This window comes from Sus scrofa, chromosome 5 (assembly GCF_054392235.1).
Source record: "Sus scrofa isolate SSC_HxYL_T2T_F1_AM1 chromosome 5, Sscrofa_HxYL_maternal_Yorkshire_Landrace_v2.0, whole genome shotgun sequence".
Lineage (NCBI taxonomy): Eukaryota > Metazoa > Chordata > Mammalia > Artiodactyla > Suidae > Sus > Sus scrofa.
In genome coordinates, this window is record NC_139387.1 from 34093589 (window position 1) to 34107520 (window position 13932).

The 13932-nt window shown below is 42.0% G+C and overlaps 2 long non-coding RNA genes across 3 annotated transcripts in view; both read right to left on the minus strand.

Moving 5' to 3' along the window:
• LOC146403307 (uncharacterized) overlaps positions 1–13932 on the minus strand; it is an 897172-nt gene that overhangs the window by 743163 nt on the left and 140077 nt on the right. The window lies entirely within an intron of this gene.
• Positions 1–13932, minus strand: part of LOC106507220 (uncharacterized) — a 356536-nt gene that overhangs the window by 244315 nt on the left and 98289 nt on the right. The window contains exon 3 of one of the 2 annotated variants that reach the window (XR_002344007.2): positions 7828–11249. The exons of the other annotated variant lie outside the window; for it this stretch is intronic. This is a non-coding gene — a long non-coding RNA (uncharacterized LOC106507220). Of the gene's footprint in view, positions 1–7827; positions 11250–13932 lie in introns of those variants that run through there. 2 annotated transcript variants of the gene reach the window in all.

Consider the following 13932-nt stretch of genomic DNA (forward strand, 5'->3'; position numbering starts at 1 on the left):
TTGAAACTTCTAGGAGTGTCTCTGCCTCCTCTCTGAATACTCTCCCCTTGCCAACCCTGATTCAGTTACAAAGGCCCTGGTACTATTTTTCAAACTTACCACACATGCTCCCATGTCAGGGCCTTTGCATGCGCTGTTCCCTCTGCCTGGGACATTTCACAAGTGCCCACAACTTACTCTCTCTCTTATTTCAGGCCTCTGCTTATCAGTGTAAGCTTACCTGACTATTATATATGTTAAATAGGATCTTCTTCATCCTAACACTCCCCACCTCCCTCCCCTGGCTTTATTTTTCTCCTCAGTGCTTATCATGATCTGATCTATTGTGTTCTTATTTATTTGTTCACTGTCTTCTCCCACTAGAATTTCAGCTCCATGAGGGCTTAGACTCTGTGTGTTTTGTTCAATGCCTATCCCCAGCATCCTCAGTATTGCTTGTCATATATTTATAGACTCAAGGAAGCATGCTGTGCTGCTGAGATGCAATTAATTCCATCTGCCAAACAACTGACGATAAATATATCATTAAGAGAAAAGAACAGGTTATGAAATGGGATGGAGAGTTTATTCATATGCTTTGGAAAAGGGTAACAGTCTGAACTGGATGCATAACTAGAAGAGATGAAGATTCTCCTTTTGCCAGCCAGAGGTAAAACTGGAGGAAGGTTTGGTGCTACAAGGTGGGTGACAGAACAGCACAGAAGTTACCAAGAGACTGGGTGACGCAGAAAAGGCAAAGGAAGCAGAATATGGGGTGAGCCAGAACTGGAAGAAGCACTAACTTTCCTAGCCAGTAGCTATTTCTTCCTCTTCCTTACCAACAAATTCCTGATTTCATTTGGGCACCTTAGGCCTAGCCCAAAATACTCACTTTCTTGAACTTCCTCACATTTAGGACACCATTTGAAAAGAGCTGGCCAAGGAGAACTGAAGTAAGCTTTTTTTTTTTTTTTTTTGTCTTTTTAGGGCTGCACTTGGGGCATATGGAGGTTCCCAGGCTAGGGGTCCAATTGGAGCTGTAGCCGCTGGCCTACGCCACAGCCACAGCAACATGGGATCCGAGCTATGTCTGCAACCTACACCACAGCTCATGGCAACGCCGGATCCTTAACCCACTGAGCAAGGCCAGGGATTGAACCCGTGCTCCTCTTGGATGCTAGTCAGGTTCACTAACTGCTGAGCCACGATGGGAACTCCTGAGGTGAGCATTCTGTTAAAAAGCTTTTTCTTTTCCAATATAGGTCATGTCCTTTCTTGCTTCCTCTTCTCCCTGACTCAGAAGGATACGAGGCTTAGAGCCACAGCAACCATCTTGCAACCATGAGGCACCAGCTAGGAGCCAAAGGCTTTTATGATAAGTATGATAAAAGGGAAAGGTAGAAAGATCCTGATTCCTAAAGGAATCCTGTAGCTGTGGTACTATTTCCATGTGGCTTCCTCTGGACTTATTATTGCAGCAAACATGATCTTAACAGAAACTTTAGATGTTTTAGAATTTTATATTTTCTTCTTTCTTTTAATTTACCACTTTTCTACAATGAGCATATGCTATTTATACAATTAGAAAAAGTAATATATATATGTATATATACATATATATATATATATATATATATATATATATATATATTTGAGAATGGTTGTGAAAAAAATATTTATTCTAAACCTGACATATAAATTCCTTTTTTCCTTTGGTCCACTTACCCAAAGAAGAAAAAACCAGATCCCGAATCCCTACCACAGCCCCCTTCCCTTATGTCACCTAGTTTTATACACAGAAGCAGCTCCAAATATTTGATTAGGAGCTGGTGCTCGATGTCATATTCCTTTGGCATGACCTGCCCTGGTGAACTGGCCTCTGAGATTCTGGTTCTCTTGCTAAAAACCTAAGGTGGAAACAAATGGAATTGCCTTATTCTACTTGGCCTTCTGGTAGCAGAATAAAATGAATTTAAAAGAAAAGAACAGGAGTTCCCATCATGGCTCAGCAGAAATGAATCTAACATCCATGAGGGTACAGGTTTGATCCCTGGCCTCTCTGAGTGGGTTAAGAATCCAGCGTTGGTATGAGCTGCAGGGTAGGTCGCAGATACGGCTTGGATTTGGCATTGCTATGGCTGTGGTGTAGGCCAGCAGCTACAGCTCCAATTGGACCCCTAGCCTGGGAACCTCCATATGCTGAGGGTGTGGCCCTAAAAAGACCAAAAAAAAAAGAGGAGGGGGAGAAAAGAAAAGAACATCTCTCTCTAGGCGTGGAGGAAAACTGGGCCAATCTGAAAGCCCTCTGCCTCTTTTTGCCTAGGCTGAGCCTGACTGCTGCTTGCCTGAGCAGGGGATGTCCTCAGGCAGAATCCTTCTCCAAAACACAAGCGTTTCCAATGATACAGTCTGTATACCTCTTTCTTCCTTTGACTGAAATGTCTCTTGCCAGCATCGCAGCTCAGTTGTGTGGCTCCAAATTCTCCCTGCCTGTGGCATCTAAGTTCTTACATCCCCCAGATCTTGCTTCCTCCTCCTATTCATCTGGTTGGAATTTGAGGGTGCCCCATTAATAATACACCTGCTTTCTCTCTGAATTCTGGACCAAGAAATAAGACAAAAGAGGAAGGCAAAGAGGTATACAAATTTATTTTTGCTGATTAAGTTGCTGTTGGTGAGTGTTTCCTCTATCAGCAAGCTGGCTTCCAGAATGAGATGGATCTGCCAACCTAGGCAATCCTACCTCCTCCCCCAAGAGGGGAACCTGCCCTTGTAAAGCTATAATATGAAAAAGGAAAGCAAGCTGTTCTCTTCTAGATAGAGAGCTCCCAAAATAAGACGAAGAGGAAGTACTGGTCAATGCATGCCCAGCTTCTCTTTCCAATCTCATCAACTAAACCAAGCTCTTCTTTCTCCTGTTCGAGGAGACTGCTTAGCTCACTCCTTCCCTCTCATCCTCCATGTAGGCCAAAGTCAGCCTGCCCCCTACCCTGCTGCATCAACAAACAACATCCCCCTAACTCCTAACAGCTACTCCCTACAGGACGCTCACCCCAGAGTGGTGTTTTGTTAGGGTGTCAGATGCTTCAACTCTCCTTCCCGCTCTTCCCTGGCCATGGGTTTAATCGCTTCCAGCTGTACCCATTCATCTGTGCACCCTTTGCATCAGTTGGGTCTCCATCTGAAGATCTAACTCTAGAGAAATATTCTCCAGATTAGGAACATATGAAAAGACATATGGAGTCCCTCCGGCCAGCTCTGACTTCCAGAATTATAGAGGAAAAAGCAGTCTTGTTCTAGAGTTTCAGACATAGAAAGTTTACTTTCAGCCTTGGGGAAACATCAGAGTCCCCAAACTGGTTCTGCCATTTTCTTGCTCGCTGCTTTAGTTTAACATAAGATTTGGTTTCTTTATCTGTAAGACTTGAGTGTCACTCACAGCATGGCTACCTTGAGGAACAGTCTTTGTAAGTTTTCTCAGGATAATACCCAACACATAGGAGGTAATCAAGACGTATTGGTTTCTTTGCACACTTGATACTAATAAAATATTGTAAATCAACTATACTTCAATTTAAAAAATAAATATTTTTCATAGGTTTCCATTTTCTATCTCTAAAGGTAAGGAAAGTTTCTCTCAGAGAGTTTTATTGAAGATGTTTTAAGTCTTTAGGTCCATCTAACTTTTGGATAAATCTATCCTCTCCTCTCTATAGAAATCATGCGTGATAAATTAAAAAAAAAAAATCTACTCCTCATTTTCCCTTTCCAGGTCCTTCGCTGAAGACAAGCATAATCCAAAGTCCCCAATTCTCTCAAAGCCAACAGTTAACGTGGCTGCCATAGAATACAGTGAAAATCCTTCGGGACTGTGATTGCTATTTCAAGCCCCATCTGCTGAGGTTGATGAAACCTAGTGGGAAGTGGTGAAGAGGGCTGTACATCAATTTACCCTGTTCTCAAAGAACAAGGGGTAGCCTATGCACAGCTCCTCTTTGGAAAACGCATCTCCAATAACTTTTATACTCACCCTAAACTATTATAATTACTCGTCTGCGAATGGACCACTTGAAAGTACCTCCATGACCTGTTCTTTGAATGCCCAGCAGAAGCCTAGGGCTGGAGGCATAGTAATATTTAAGTAATATTTACTGAATGAATGAATGATCCAAGGCCAAATATTTGATTCAAAGGGCTCCTATATAAAAAGCAACATGGAAAACACAGTGTCATTACTGAGATTACTTTCAGTAATAAGTCCACTTTATTTAAAGTAATAACTTTCAGAGTTCCTGTTGTGGCACAGCGGAAATGAATCCGACTAGGAGCCATAAGGTTGCAGGCTCGATCCCTGGCCTTGTTCAGTGGGTTGAGGATCTGGCATTGTCATGAGCTGTAGTGTAGGTCACAGATGCAGCTTAGATCCTGAGTTGCTGTGGCTGTGACGTAGGCTGGCAGCTGTACCTCTAACTCGAACCCTAGCCTGGGAACCCTCATACGCCACAGGTGAGGCCCTAAAAAGCAAAAAAATAAAAAATGGATAACTTTCCCCAATATAACATAGGTAGAATGCTTTTACACAATAGTTCTGTGTGTCATAGACATGTTTCTTTGGTTTTGGGTTTTTTGGGGGTTTTTTTGTTTTTTTTGTTGGACCTCAAAGATACCTAATTATTTCTGTTACAATGAAAGCCCTAATTACAAGGATGCCTCAATTGAACTTGAGTCCTTAAAATAGTATTTTCCCTCTGGTTTACATCATGATCTCAGGGAAATTTTAGTTTTATTCTAATGGAGTGGGCTTTAGTTTTAATTCGTTTGTCATTCTCCCAAAAAGATAAATTCAGACTCTTTTTGTAATGCAAATTCATAACCCCTAATTTATATGTTCTCAAGTTTGGATTTTAGTATACTGTACTTGACTTTCTTAAAGCAGGGCACACCTGAATTAGCTTTTGGGATAAAAGGAATACAAAGAAAATTGTGAGCAAAACATCTGATATAGTTTTACTTGCAAAGTTCAAATTTTCTGAATGGGATCAAGATGGCATGGCTTGAAATGTGGCTAAAGGGAATAAGAGAAATATGGTAAATGTCTACATATCTGAAAGTGGTAGCAGTGAAGGTCTTATACCGTATTTCTTGGTGTATTTTTCCTTAAATATTTCCACATATGTACACATACATTGGAGAAAGTAAACGGAGAATTTTCTTGCCTCTCCCCTAGAATCATTACTGTCCCATACATTCTTCTGTTATGGGATAATGGCCATTCTTGCCAGCATTCCCTTTTTAAAGCAGATTTTGCTTTGACTTTACCAAACAAGAAAAGGGACTGAATTTAAAAAGCAATGAAATTCTACTTGCTACTGGGGGAGGGACTGTCCTCAAAGCTCAGTCCTCTGGCTCTGCAAAGGCCTCTCCCTTCACCATCCAGTTTTGCTTTGTCCTTTCCCCACATGGCAAACCTTTATCCAGCACCTGCTAGGGGCTGGGGGCACTGTGGTCAGTCTGAGTGGGGGTGGGGTGGGGATGCTGGCGCTGCTCTCAATGAGCTTATAGCTCAAGGAATGTTTTGATTAAATTTATCAGTCATATCAGTGTCCAGGTCAAACACACACCTCAGTTAAAAGTGATACTGATAATCTGTCATATGTGTGTGTGTGTGTGTGTGTATACACGTATATATATACGCTTTTTTTTTCTGGCCATGGCTGTGGCACTTGAAATTTCCCAGGACCAAGGATGGAACTAGAGCCACAGCATTATAATTTATCCTGTATTTTATCCATATCTGTCTTCCTAAGAGTTTTCTCCCTTGGAGCCACACAGAAGAAGGCTTATCTTCCTCCTCCAAGAAGTTGCAGTTTTTAAAAAACAACCACGTACTCCCTCTGCATGATCTTTCATCAGGCTTAGTAGACCCAGCTCCTTCAATTTCCTGACATGATTATGAATTCCTCAGGCCTCTGTACTAGTTAGGTTTGACTACGAGTGACAGACAACCTAACCAAAAATTTTTTAGACAAGATGTATGTTTTTCTGTCTAAAATTTCAGGGATGCGATCCATGAGTAGTATGGCTCCCCACAGCACCACGGACCCAGGCTCCATCCAGCTTGTTCTTCTGCTCTCGGCTTCTATCTTGAGGTCTGAGTGTTAGCACTCAAGTCCTAAGCAGAAGGATAGAGGAGGGGACAGAAAGACTCAAGTGTGTCTGTGTGCCATTCCTTAGGAAAGATGTATAGAAATTGCCAATCCTGCTTATATCTCGTGGATCCAAACTTAGTTGCCTGCCTGCACATCTAAGGAAGAAAGACCGGGAAATGCAATGTTCTCTAGAGAGCCATATGCCTTGCTAAACTCCTGCTTTAGAAAAAGGGGTTGTGGGTGCTGGGGACAACCAGCTGTATTTAGCATACCATCCTGTTGTTCTCTTTTGTCACTCATAAAGTGCTGTGACCAAAGCTGAGCAGAACCAGCCATTTCTGCCTTTATTATCCAAGCACATCCTTTGATTTCCTCACTTCTGGATCAGACCAGCATCATATCCCTTCAAGGGCCTTATGGGAAATAATTTTTGACTCTTTGGGGGGACTTGGAATAGAAGGAAATTTAGGCACCAGTCAATTTCTGTTGCTCTTGCTCTGTTTCGGTTGTCTTGTTCTGTGTACTCTTACCCAGGCAAAACGTATTTTTTAGTGCAGTCTTAGATCTTCTGGACCCTTTTCATAATCACATTGTACTGATGACCAGTATCAGGAATTGAGTTTCTCTGCTCATAACAGATATCCAACTAGCAGGATAACTAGTTAAGGATTTATTCTCTCACATAAAGAAAATCCGGAGGTAGTATAGTTCAGAGCAGGTATAGAAGTTCTCTAATGTCATCAGAAACCCCATGCCCCTTGTTCTTCTCTGCTAGCCTTCCTCATGTCCGTCATCAGTGACACAATGTGGTTGCGAGAGTCCAGCCATTACATCTCTGTTCTAGGCAAGAAGAAGGGGAGGGCAAGAGGCAGAAGAGATACCTCTCCCTTTGAAGAGCTAGCTTAAAAATTATCTGCAAATAATTCCATTTATGTCTCACTAGCCAAAGCTTCTGGGTGGGGGGAGGCTGGAAAATATAGTCTTAGCTAGGCACTTTGCTGCTCCAAATAAAATCCAGGTTTTATTATAAAGGACGAAGGGAAAACCAAAATGGATAAGCAGCACACAGTCTCTGATACTCACATTGTTGCTAACTCATGTGTCTGTCCTATGTCTCCTCATTAGATATTTGTACCTAAGCAGAGGACCTTATAATTTATCATATTAGAAAAGGCTCATTTCTGCCTATGAAAAGGTTTTTACATCCAATATATTCATTATTCTTCAGAACTAAATCATCTATAAATGAAAGCTGAATGAGCCAGCTGCTGAAATGCGCTTTCTGAGTTTTTACCAGTTGGTGAAATGATGAAGCGATGGTAATAATCTGTCTCTGAATATTTTTCTCTTATGCGTTCAGCTTCAAAGATTTCCATCTCTTATTCCATAACTTTGAGATCTTTTTGAACAATCTTTGCCTTTTCTTTTTGCAAAGACTTTTTTACTAGGGAGATGTAGTTCCTATTTCAAAGAAAACATTCTTAGTTCATCTCCCCCTCTTTCATTCTACCAAGTGGAAATGGCTGTTATTAAAGTGTTACCAGCATCCACCTCAATACTCTTATGTTCTTAGGCCCCCTTTTCAGAAAATATTTAAACTAAAGCAAGAATTATGTTTACAGCATGCACTTTGCTTTGTCAATTATCAAGTCTGCTCCATTCAGAGCGCTTTGGAGTAACCTTTCTAAATGAGTGTATCTTTTTTTTTTTAATTGGAAATTTTAGTTCAGTATATAATCCTCTGAGTAGGAAGTTGTTTGTTCTATTTAATGGTTCATAATTATGTCATTGATTTTATTCCACAATTTGAGGTTTTGGGGATATAGAAATAATGACATTGCAACAACAAAAAAAGAAAGGATTATTTTGAACCTTAAAAATAGTGCTAAATAGGGGGAGAAAGAGATTGCAATCCCTAATTCCAGACCCTTTCTCTTGAGTCCTTATTTACAAAATATTCTTTCAGCTCCTTTTCTCTCACAATAGGAATTGATGGCCCTTTTGCAACATTTTAAAATCTGTGTACTCTCTGTTGAGGGTAAAGGGGCCCAGCCTTCTCCCTGAGGGGAGGGGAAATTCTTTGCATTCCTTCCTGATGAATCAGACACACACACACACACACACACACACACACACACTCACTCACTCACTCACACACACACACGGCTTGGTTTCTCAGTGGCTCTTTGGTGGGATAGCCTGTTACAGGCTGAGATCTCTAGCCATGAGCTCTGCCTTTTATTCACTGTGGGCTTTTGGGCACACAGAAGAATATTCTGAGCCTCAGTCTCCTTGCTTGGTAAATGGGGATGGTGATACCTGCTGTCCAGAGTTTACAGGGTTAAGGAGATAACACAGGAAGCCTCTGAAATACAGGAGATCCTCATTATGGATGAGCTAAGTAAGATGACCCAGTCATCTTTTTTTTACTTTCCATGTTCCACTGCCAATACACCAGGTTGACTGTCATAGTCTGCAACATGCTGTTCCGTAATTATTATAACACAAGAAATACTGAGTTGACCTGGTGTACCCGCATGCAAAGGTGTATGCATTAGGTTGCAGCAGCAGGGGCAGGAGAAAGCATTCGCTGAATGAATTGCATGTGCCAAACACTGCCCAGATGGTAGCACTTTTATTTCTCGCAACAATATCTGAGTAGTAGTGCCCTCATTTTGAGGAACAAGAGGCTCCAAGAAGTTAAGTCACAAAGTGAGTGACTTTGAATCAACAGTGGATGTCCTCTTTGTGTGTCAGAGGCATATGCCCTGTGGTAGGCAGACTTCTGAGACGGCTCTCAAGATCCCCACTCCTCTGATGTCCACATTCTGTGTAATCTCCTCCTCGTGAATGTGAGTGGGACTGTGACTACGAGGAGATTGTCATGCCTGTGATTACATCATAGTGTTGAAGACTCCCTCTTGGCAGAAGTCAGAGAGATTCTCCTGCTGGCTTTGAAGGACTAAGCTGCTATGTCATGAAGGGGCCACTTGGCTAGAGCCTGAGGTCAGTCTCTAGGGCACTCTCAGCTGGCCCCCCCAACGCCTGGCCAACACCTACCATGAAAAGGGACCTCAGTCCTACAACCTCAAGTTACTGAGCTTTGCCAACAATCAGAATGAGCTTGGGAGAGGATCCAGATGAGAACCACAGCATGGCCAATATTCTGACTTCAGCCTTGTGAGACACTAGGCAGAGAATCCAGATTTGCCATGTCAAGACTTCTGACCTTCAGAAACTGAGATAACAACTGGGTATTGTTTTAAGCTATCAAGTTTGTGGGAATCTGTTATCCAACAACAGAGCGTGAATGCATATTCTTTCTACTAGCCTCCGCTGGACCCAGAGTCAGGATATAGGACCTTCAGATTCTATCTGCACCTTCACTGGCCATTAGTCTAGAGAGCTAGGTCAATTCATTTTTTTAAGGAGGAGCCAATAACACTTGTCTGTCCTACTTGGTAGAGTGGCTGTGAAGCTTATCTGAAATGGTAGACTTTAATGTTCTTGTTGGGATATAAAAGGCTATCCAAAGTGATAGGTGAAACATTTAACAACCAGTCCAGTTCAGGGGGCAACCAGTCAGAAAGAAAGGCTGGCCATAAGCAATAGGCTCACACTGGTGCATGCTGGGAAACACACCTCCTAGGGCAGATGGAAAAGGTATATCCAAGTTCAAATATTGATGTATGGGCACCCAAGACAGTGTCAGGCAAGGGGGAGGTTGAGCTCACAAAGGAGGCACCTCCATTCAGCAACTCTCCATTTCTGTATGTCTCATAGTTTGGCTTTCACATTATTCTCTTTAAAGTTTCTCATATTTTCAACAACCATCATGTCAGCCTATTCCTTCTAAAATAGACTCCCCTTCTCTCTCCCCAGTTCGGAGAAACAATGGTGTCATTAGCTCTTCTCTGAGTCTGCTAGAGCAGGAAGAGGCTATTTAATGCTCAAATGTATACTGTTGAATAAGAAATGAGAGGTTGTTTCTTTTACAGTGTCATTCACATTTATTCAATTTGACTGTGTAGATGCAAATTTTGACCTTCAGGTTCCACCTTTCCCTGTAGACATTTTGCTTTTTTCCTGCAGGTATTTTTGTCTTATTTCCTAGGTTCAAGCTTCCCAATGTATCTCAGTTCCTTTAGTGGCCTAATTGTGCAGTGGCATATTTAAAAGTCATTATTTTCACCGTCTATTAAATGTAGCCCAGAACAGTTTAAAAAATTGGGTGAGGCATTTTTGCAAAAGCATTTATGATGTGGGCTGCCAAGGAATGTGCAGCTGCAGGAGCTTCTTTCTCTAATCTCAGACTTTTACTTGAAAATGTATTAAGGGTGGATACCTGTGAAGAGGAACCAATTTGATCTCCCAAGAGCGAAAGGCATTGGAGAGAGAGACACACTTTGTTTGAACATGCTGAATCTACTGATCCTGGGAAATGTTAGCACTTACAAAGTAACCCTTTTATACTGAAATGAGCTGCCTTAACTTGGACTGCACCTGCTATCCTACTAGTTCTTAACAGCTTTAGAGAGTGTATCCTGAGCAGTGGGGTATTGGCAAATGTTTAACAACAAGGCAAAGGCACCTGATTTGTTACACTGGCCAATTCCCTTGGTGCAAATACTCTCACCAGAGCTGATTTCGAGCTAACAAAGTGAGACTGCTGAATGCAGCCTTGAGAAGAAATGTACAGTGGCACACCATAGTATAATATAGTACCATACAGATGCCATAGACAAAAAACCTCAAGAGCAGAGGTAATAGTAAAATAAAGTGAAATAATCAGGGAGTGATGATCTCTGAGTGTTTGAGACCTTTTAAAAATATACAATTTATTTAATTGTAAGTTTATATCATTTGCATTTTAATAATGGCTGTGGTTAACAACCAGCTCCCGCATACCACTGAGTCAGAGTCAAGAGGATTGACTCTGCAGCTGGATGATAAAACTGAGCTCATTCTGCTCAATGTTGGTAGAAGTACCAAAGTCCAAGAATAAAACAATGGGTTCCAAGTACCCCCTGTTAACATATGAGATGCTCGACAACCTATTTGGGACTTACAAAGAGGCTGATCCCAAGTTGGGTCTGCCAGCATCACCTCCTTCTGGTTGAGCTGGAAGAGATAAGGAGAGAATTTCTTCAGAAAAAGTTACTGTGTACATTAGCACAAATAACAAGGACTTCCTGAGGATGTCTTGGAGAACTTACAAGCACCCCTGGAGTTTGGAAACATAAGGACTGGTTCTGACAGCCACTAAGAATGGTAGGTGTAAAGACTGTGGTGGTGGATACACCACTGGGTTCTGGTTGCAGAGTAAGGAGGGCTGCAAGGGGACAAACTTCACTTCAAGTGATGGTAGGACAAGTTGAGTAATTCCTGGAGTTCAGATGCAGACCATGTGAAAAGGAGTCAGCCTGGCGCTGCCTTAGAAGGGGTCTGCCCAAAGAGCTTAGTGACTCCCTGGAGGAATGACATGACCCTAACAGAGGAGTAGGTGCCCAAGTGCCCTCCAAGGGGCAGTGTTTGTCAGACCACGGAGTGTCAAGGTGGTGGTGGTTAGAGGTCCTGGCCGAGAATGGCTGTGGAGCCAGCAACAGCCTGGCCTGAGAGAAAGAATCAGCTTTGAGCACCTGTCTTGCCCAGGCCACCAATGCCATGTCTCAGCTCTTCCCTTCATTCACTCTATCCTCTGACCCAGCCCTATAAGGGTCAGAAATAGCAGCTAGAGGGAAGACAAGGGGAGAAAGTTGGAAGGAAGGGGGATAAAAACAGTGATGCCCCTGCTCAAATACATCTACATGAAAAGCTTTAAACTGGATAGAAATGATTATGACAACGGACTGGAATATAGGCATCTAATTATAGATGGGATTATTTTAAGGCCAGAATGAAGGCACTATTCATTATTGAAAAACAATGGAAAAAGCTAGACAATATTTCATCTAGTGGAGGGGGGGAAGGGATCCAGAAGTCCAGTTTGAAGAATAGTAGAAGAACAAAGCTAGAAGTCTAGTTTCTCCTTACAACCTACTCATGTGACACTAGTCTGTCGGCCAATTACTACGGTATCTTTCTGAAGATGTTTTGAATATGTTAAGATCTTTGGTAGCGTAACCAATTGCTACTTAAAAGGATGATAAGTTGAGTCACATGTGATGGTATGGAGTCTTTTTGAGGACAAATGAAAATAAAAGCTTAGAGTAACTTTTAGAATTAAATGAAGTACTCCTCAAAGACAGGTGCCAAACTTGTCATCCTCAATTCTGATTGGTAAACCTTAGTCCCAAAAGCGTAATAGGAAAAGGTAAACCAAATTATAAACCTTAGAGTGACTATAACTTTCCATAGACTGTCTACATAACTACAGAGCAAAGAGTTAAAAAGTGAGGATAAAGATACGTAATTATTTTCAATGACAGAACACTACATAACTACTTCTTTCTGAATTGCCTAAATTGTAATTTGTTTGGAACTGTACAAAATACACAGCCATACAATTCTTGCTAAAAGGAATTTCAATGCTTACGTACTTGGTTTCATGAATGCAAATGTAATTTTAGGGTGGAAGGGTTATTTGGGGGGGAATGGGTTGGGAGCAAAATAAAAGTGCCCAGGTTCCATGAAGCAGGCTTATGTCTATTCCACTCACTAGTAGAAATTACATTTGTAGCAATGATTAAACCCAGAAACTTCTGTGAGGTTATTGGGCCCATTGGCCACACACACTCTTCCCAGGAGAGGTATGCTACCAGGCGCAAGGCTTCACTCAGACCATGTTGTCTAAAGAAAGAGGCAGGTCAGTAGTAACAACTGTGTCGAAAGTGAACAGAAATCAAAAGTGGAAGGAGAAACAATGATATAACAACAGGCAAGGTCCCTTTCAATTTGCAAATTGATGAGCAGGCAAACTGAAATGCCCACAGGACTTAAGAGCATTAAGAGAAAAAAAAGCAGGCAATCCTGAGAAAAGGCAACAACACAAATGCTGCAAAAAAAAATTAGCAATTGACCCTCTGCTTCAGGCAGTAGGCAGGCGCAGGCGAGTAGGGAGTGGGGGGTAGTGTTGGAGAGTGGGGACGCATTGGTTTTTTTTGTTTTTTTTTTTTGTCTTTTTGCTATTTCTTGGGCCGCCCCTGCGGCATGTGGAGGTTTCCCAAGCTAGGGGTCGAATTGGAGCCATAGCCACCGGCCTACGCCAGAGCCACAGCAACGCAGGATCCAAGCCTCGTCTGCAACCTACACCACAGCTCACGGCAACACCAGATCGTTAACCCACTGAGCAAGGGCAGGGACCGAACCCACAACCTCATGGTTCCTAGTCGGATTCATTAACCACTGCGTGGGACGCATTGTTGACTGCGCCAGAGGAGGAAGTGGATCCAGCAGCCAAGACACCCAGGATTTGTAGTGCCTTGGGTTTTCCTTTTTTCTTTTAATTTTTTATTTGTAGTTGATTTACATTGTTCTGTCAATTTCTGCTGGACAGCAAAGTGACCCAGTCATACACCCGTACACACTCTCTTTCTCATATTATCTTTCATCATGTTCCATCACAAGTGATTGGACATAGTTCCCTGTGCTATACAGCAGGCTCTCACTGTCAACTAACTTTAAAGGTTGAAAACACTATGTTGACCAAATTAAAAAATGGATGTTCTACGACCCGTGGTACGTGATCAAAATATTTTTTAGATAATAATAATTTGGAATTGTTCAGATTCTTTTATAGTGCTTACTGGTGCCTAGAACTAAGTGTTTCACCAACATCGATCATGAGAATTCAAATTAATGCCAC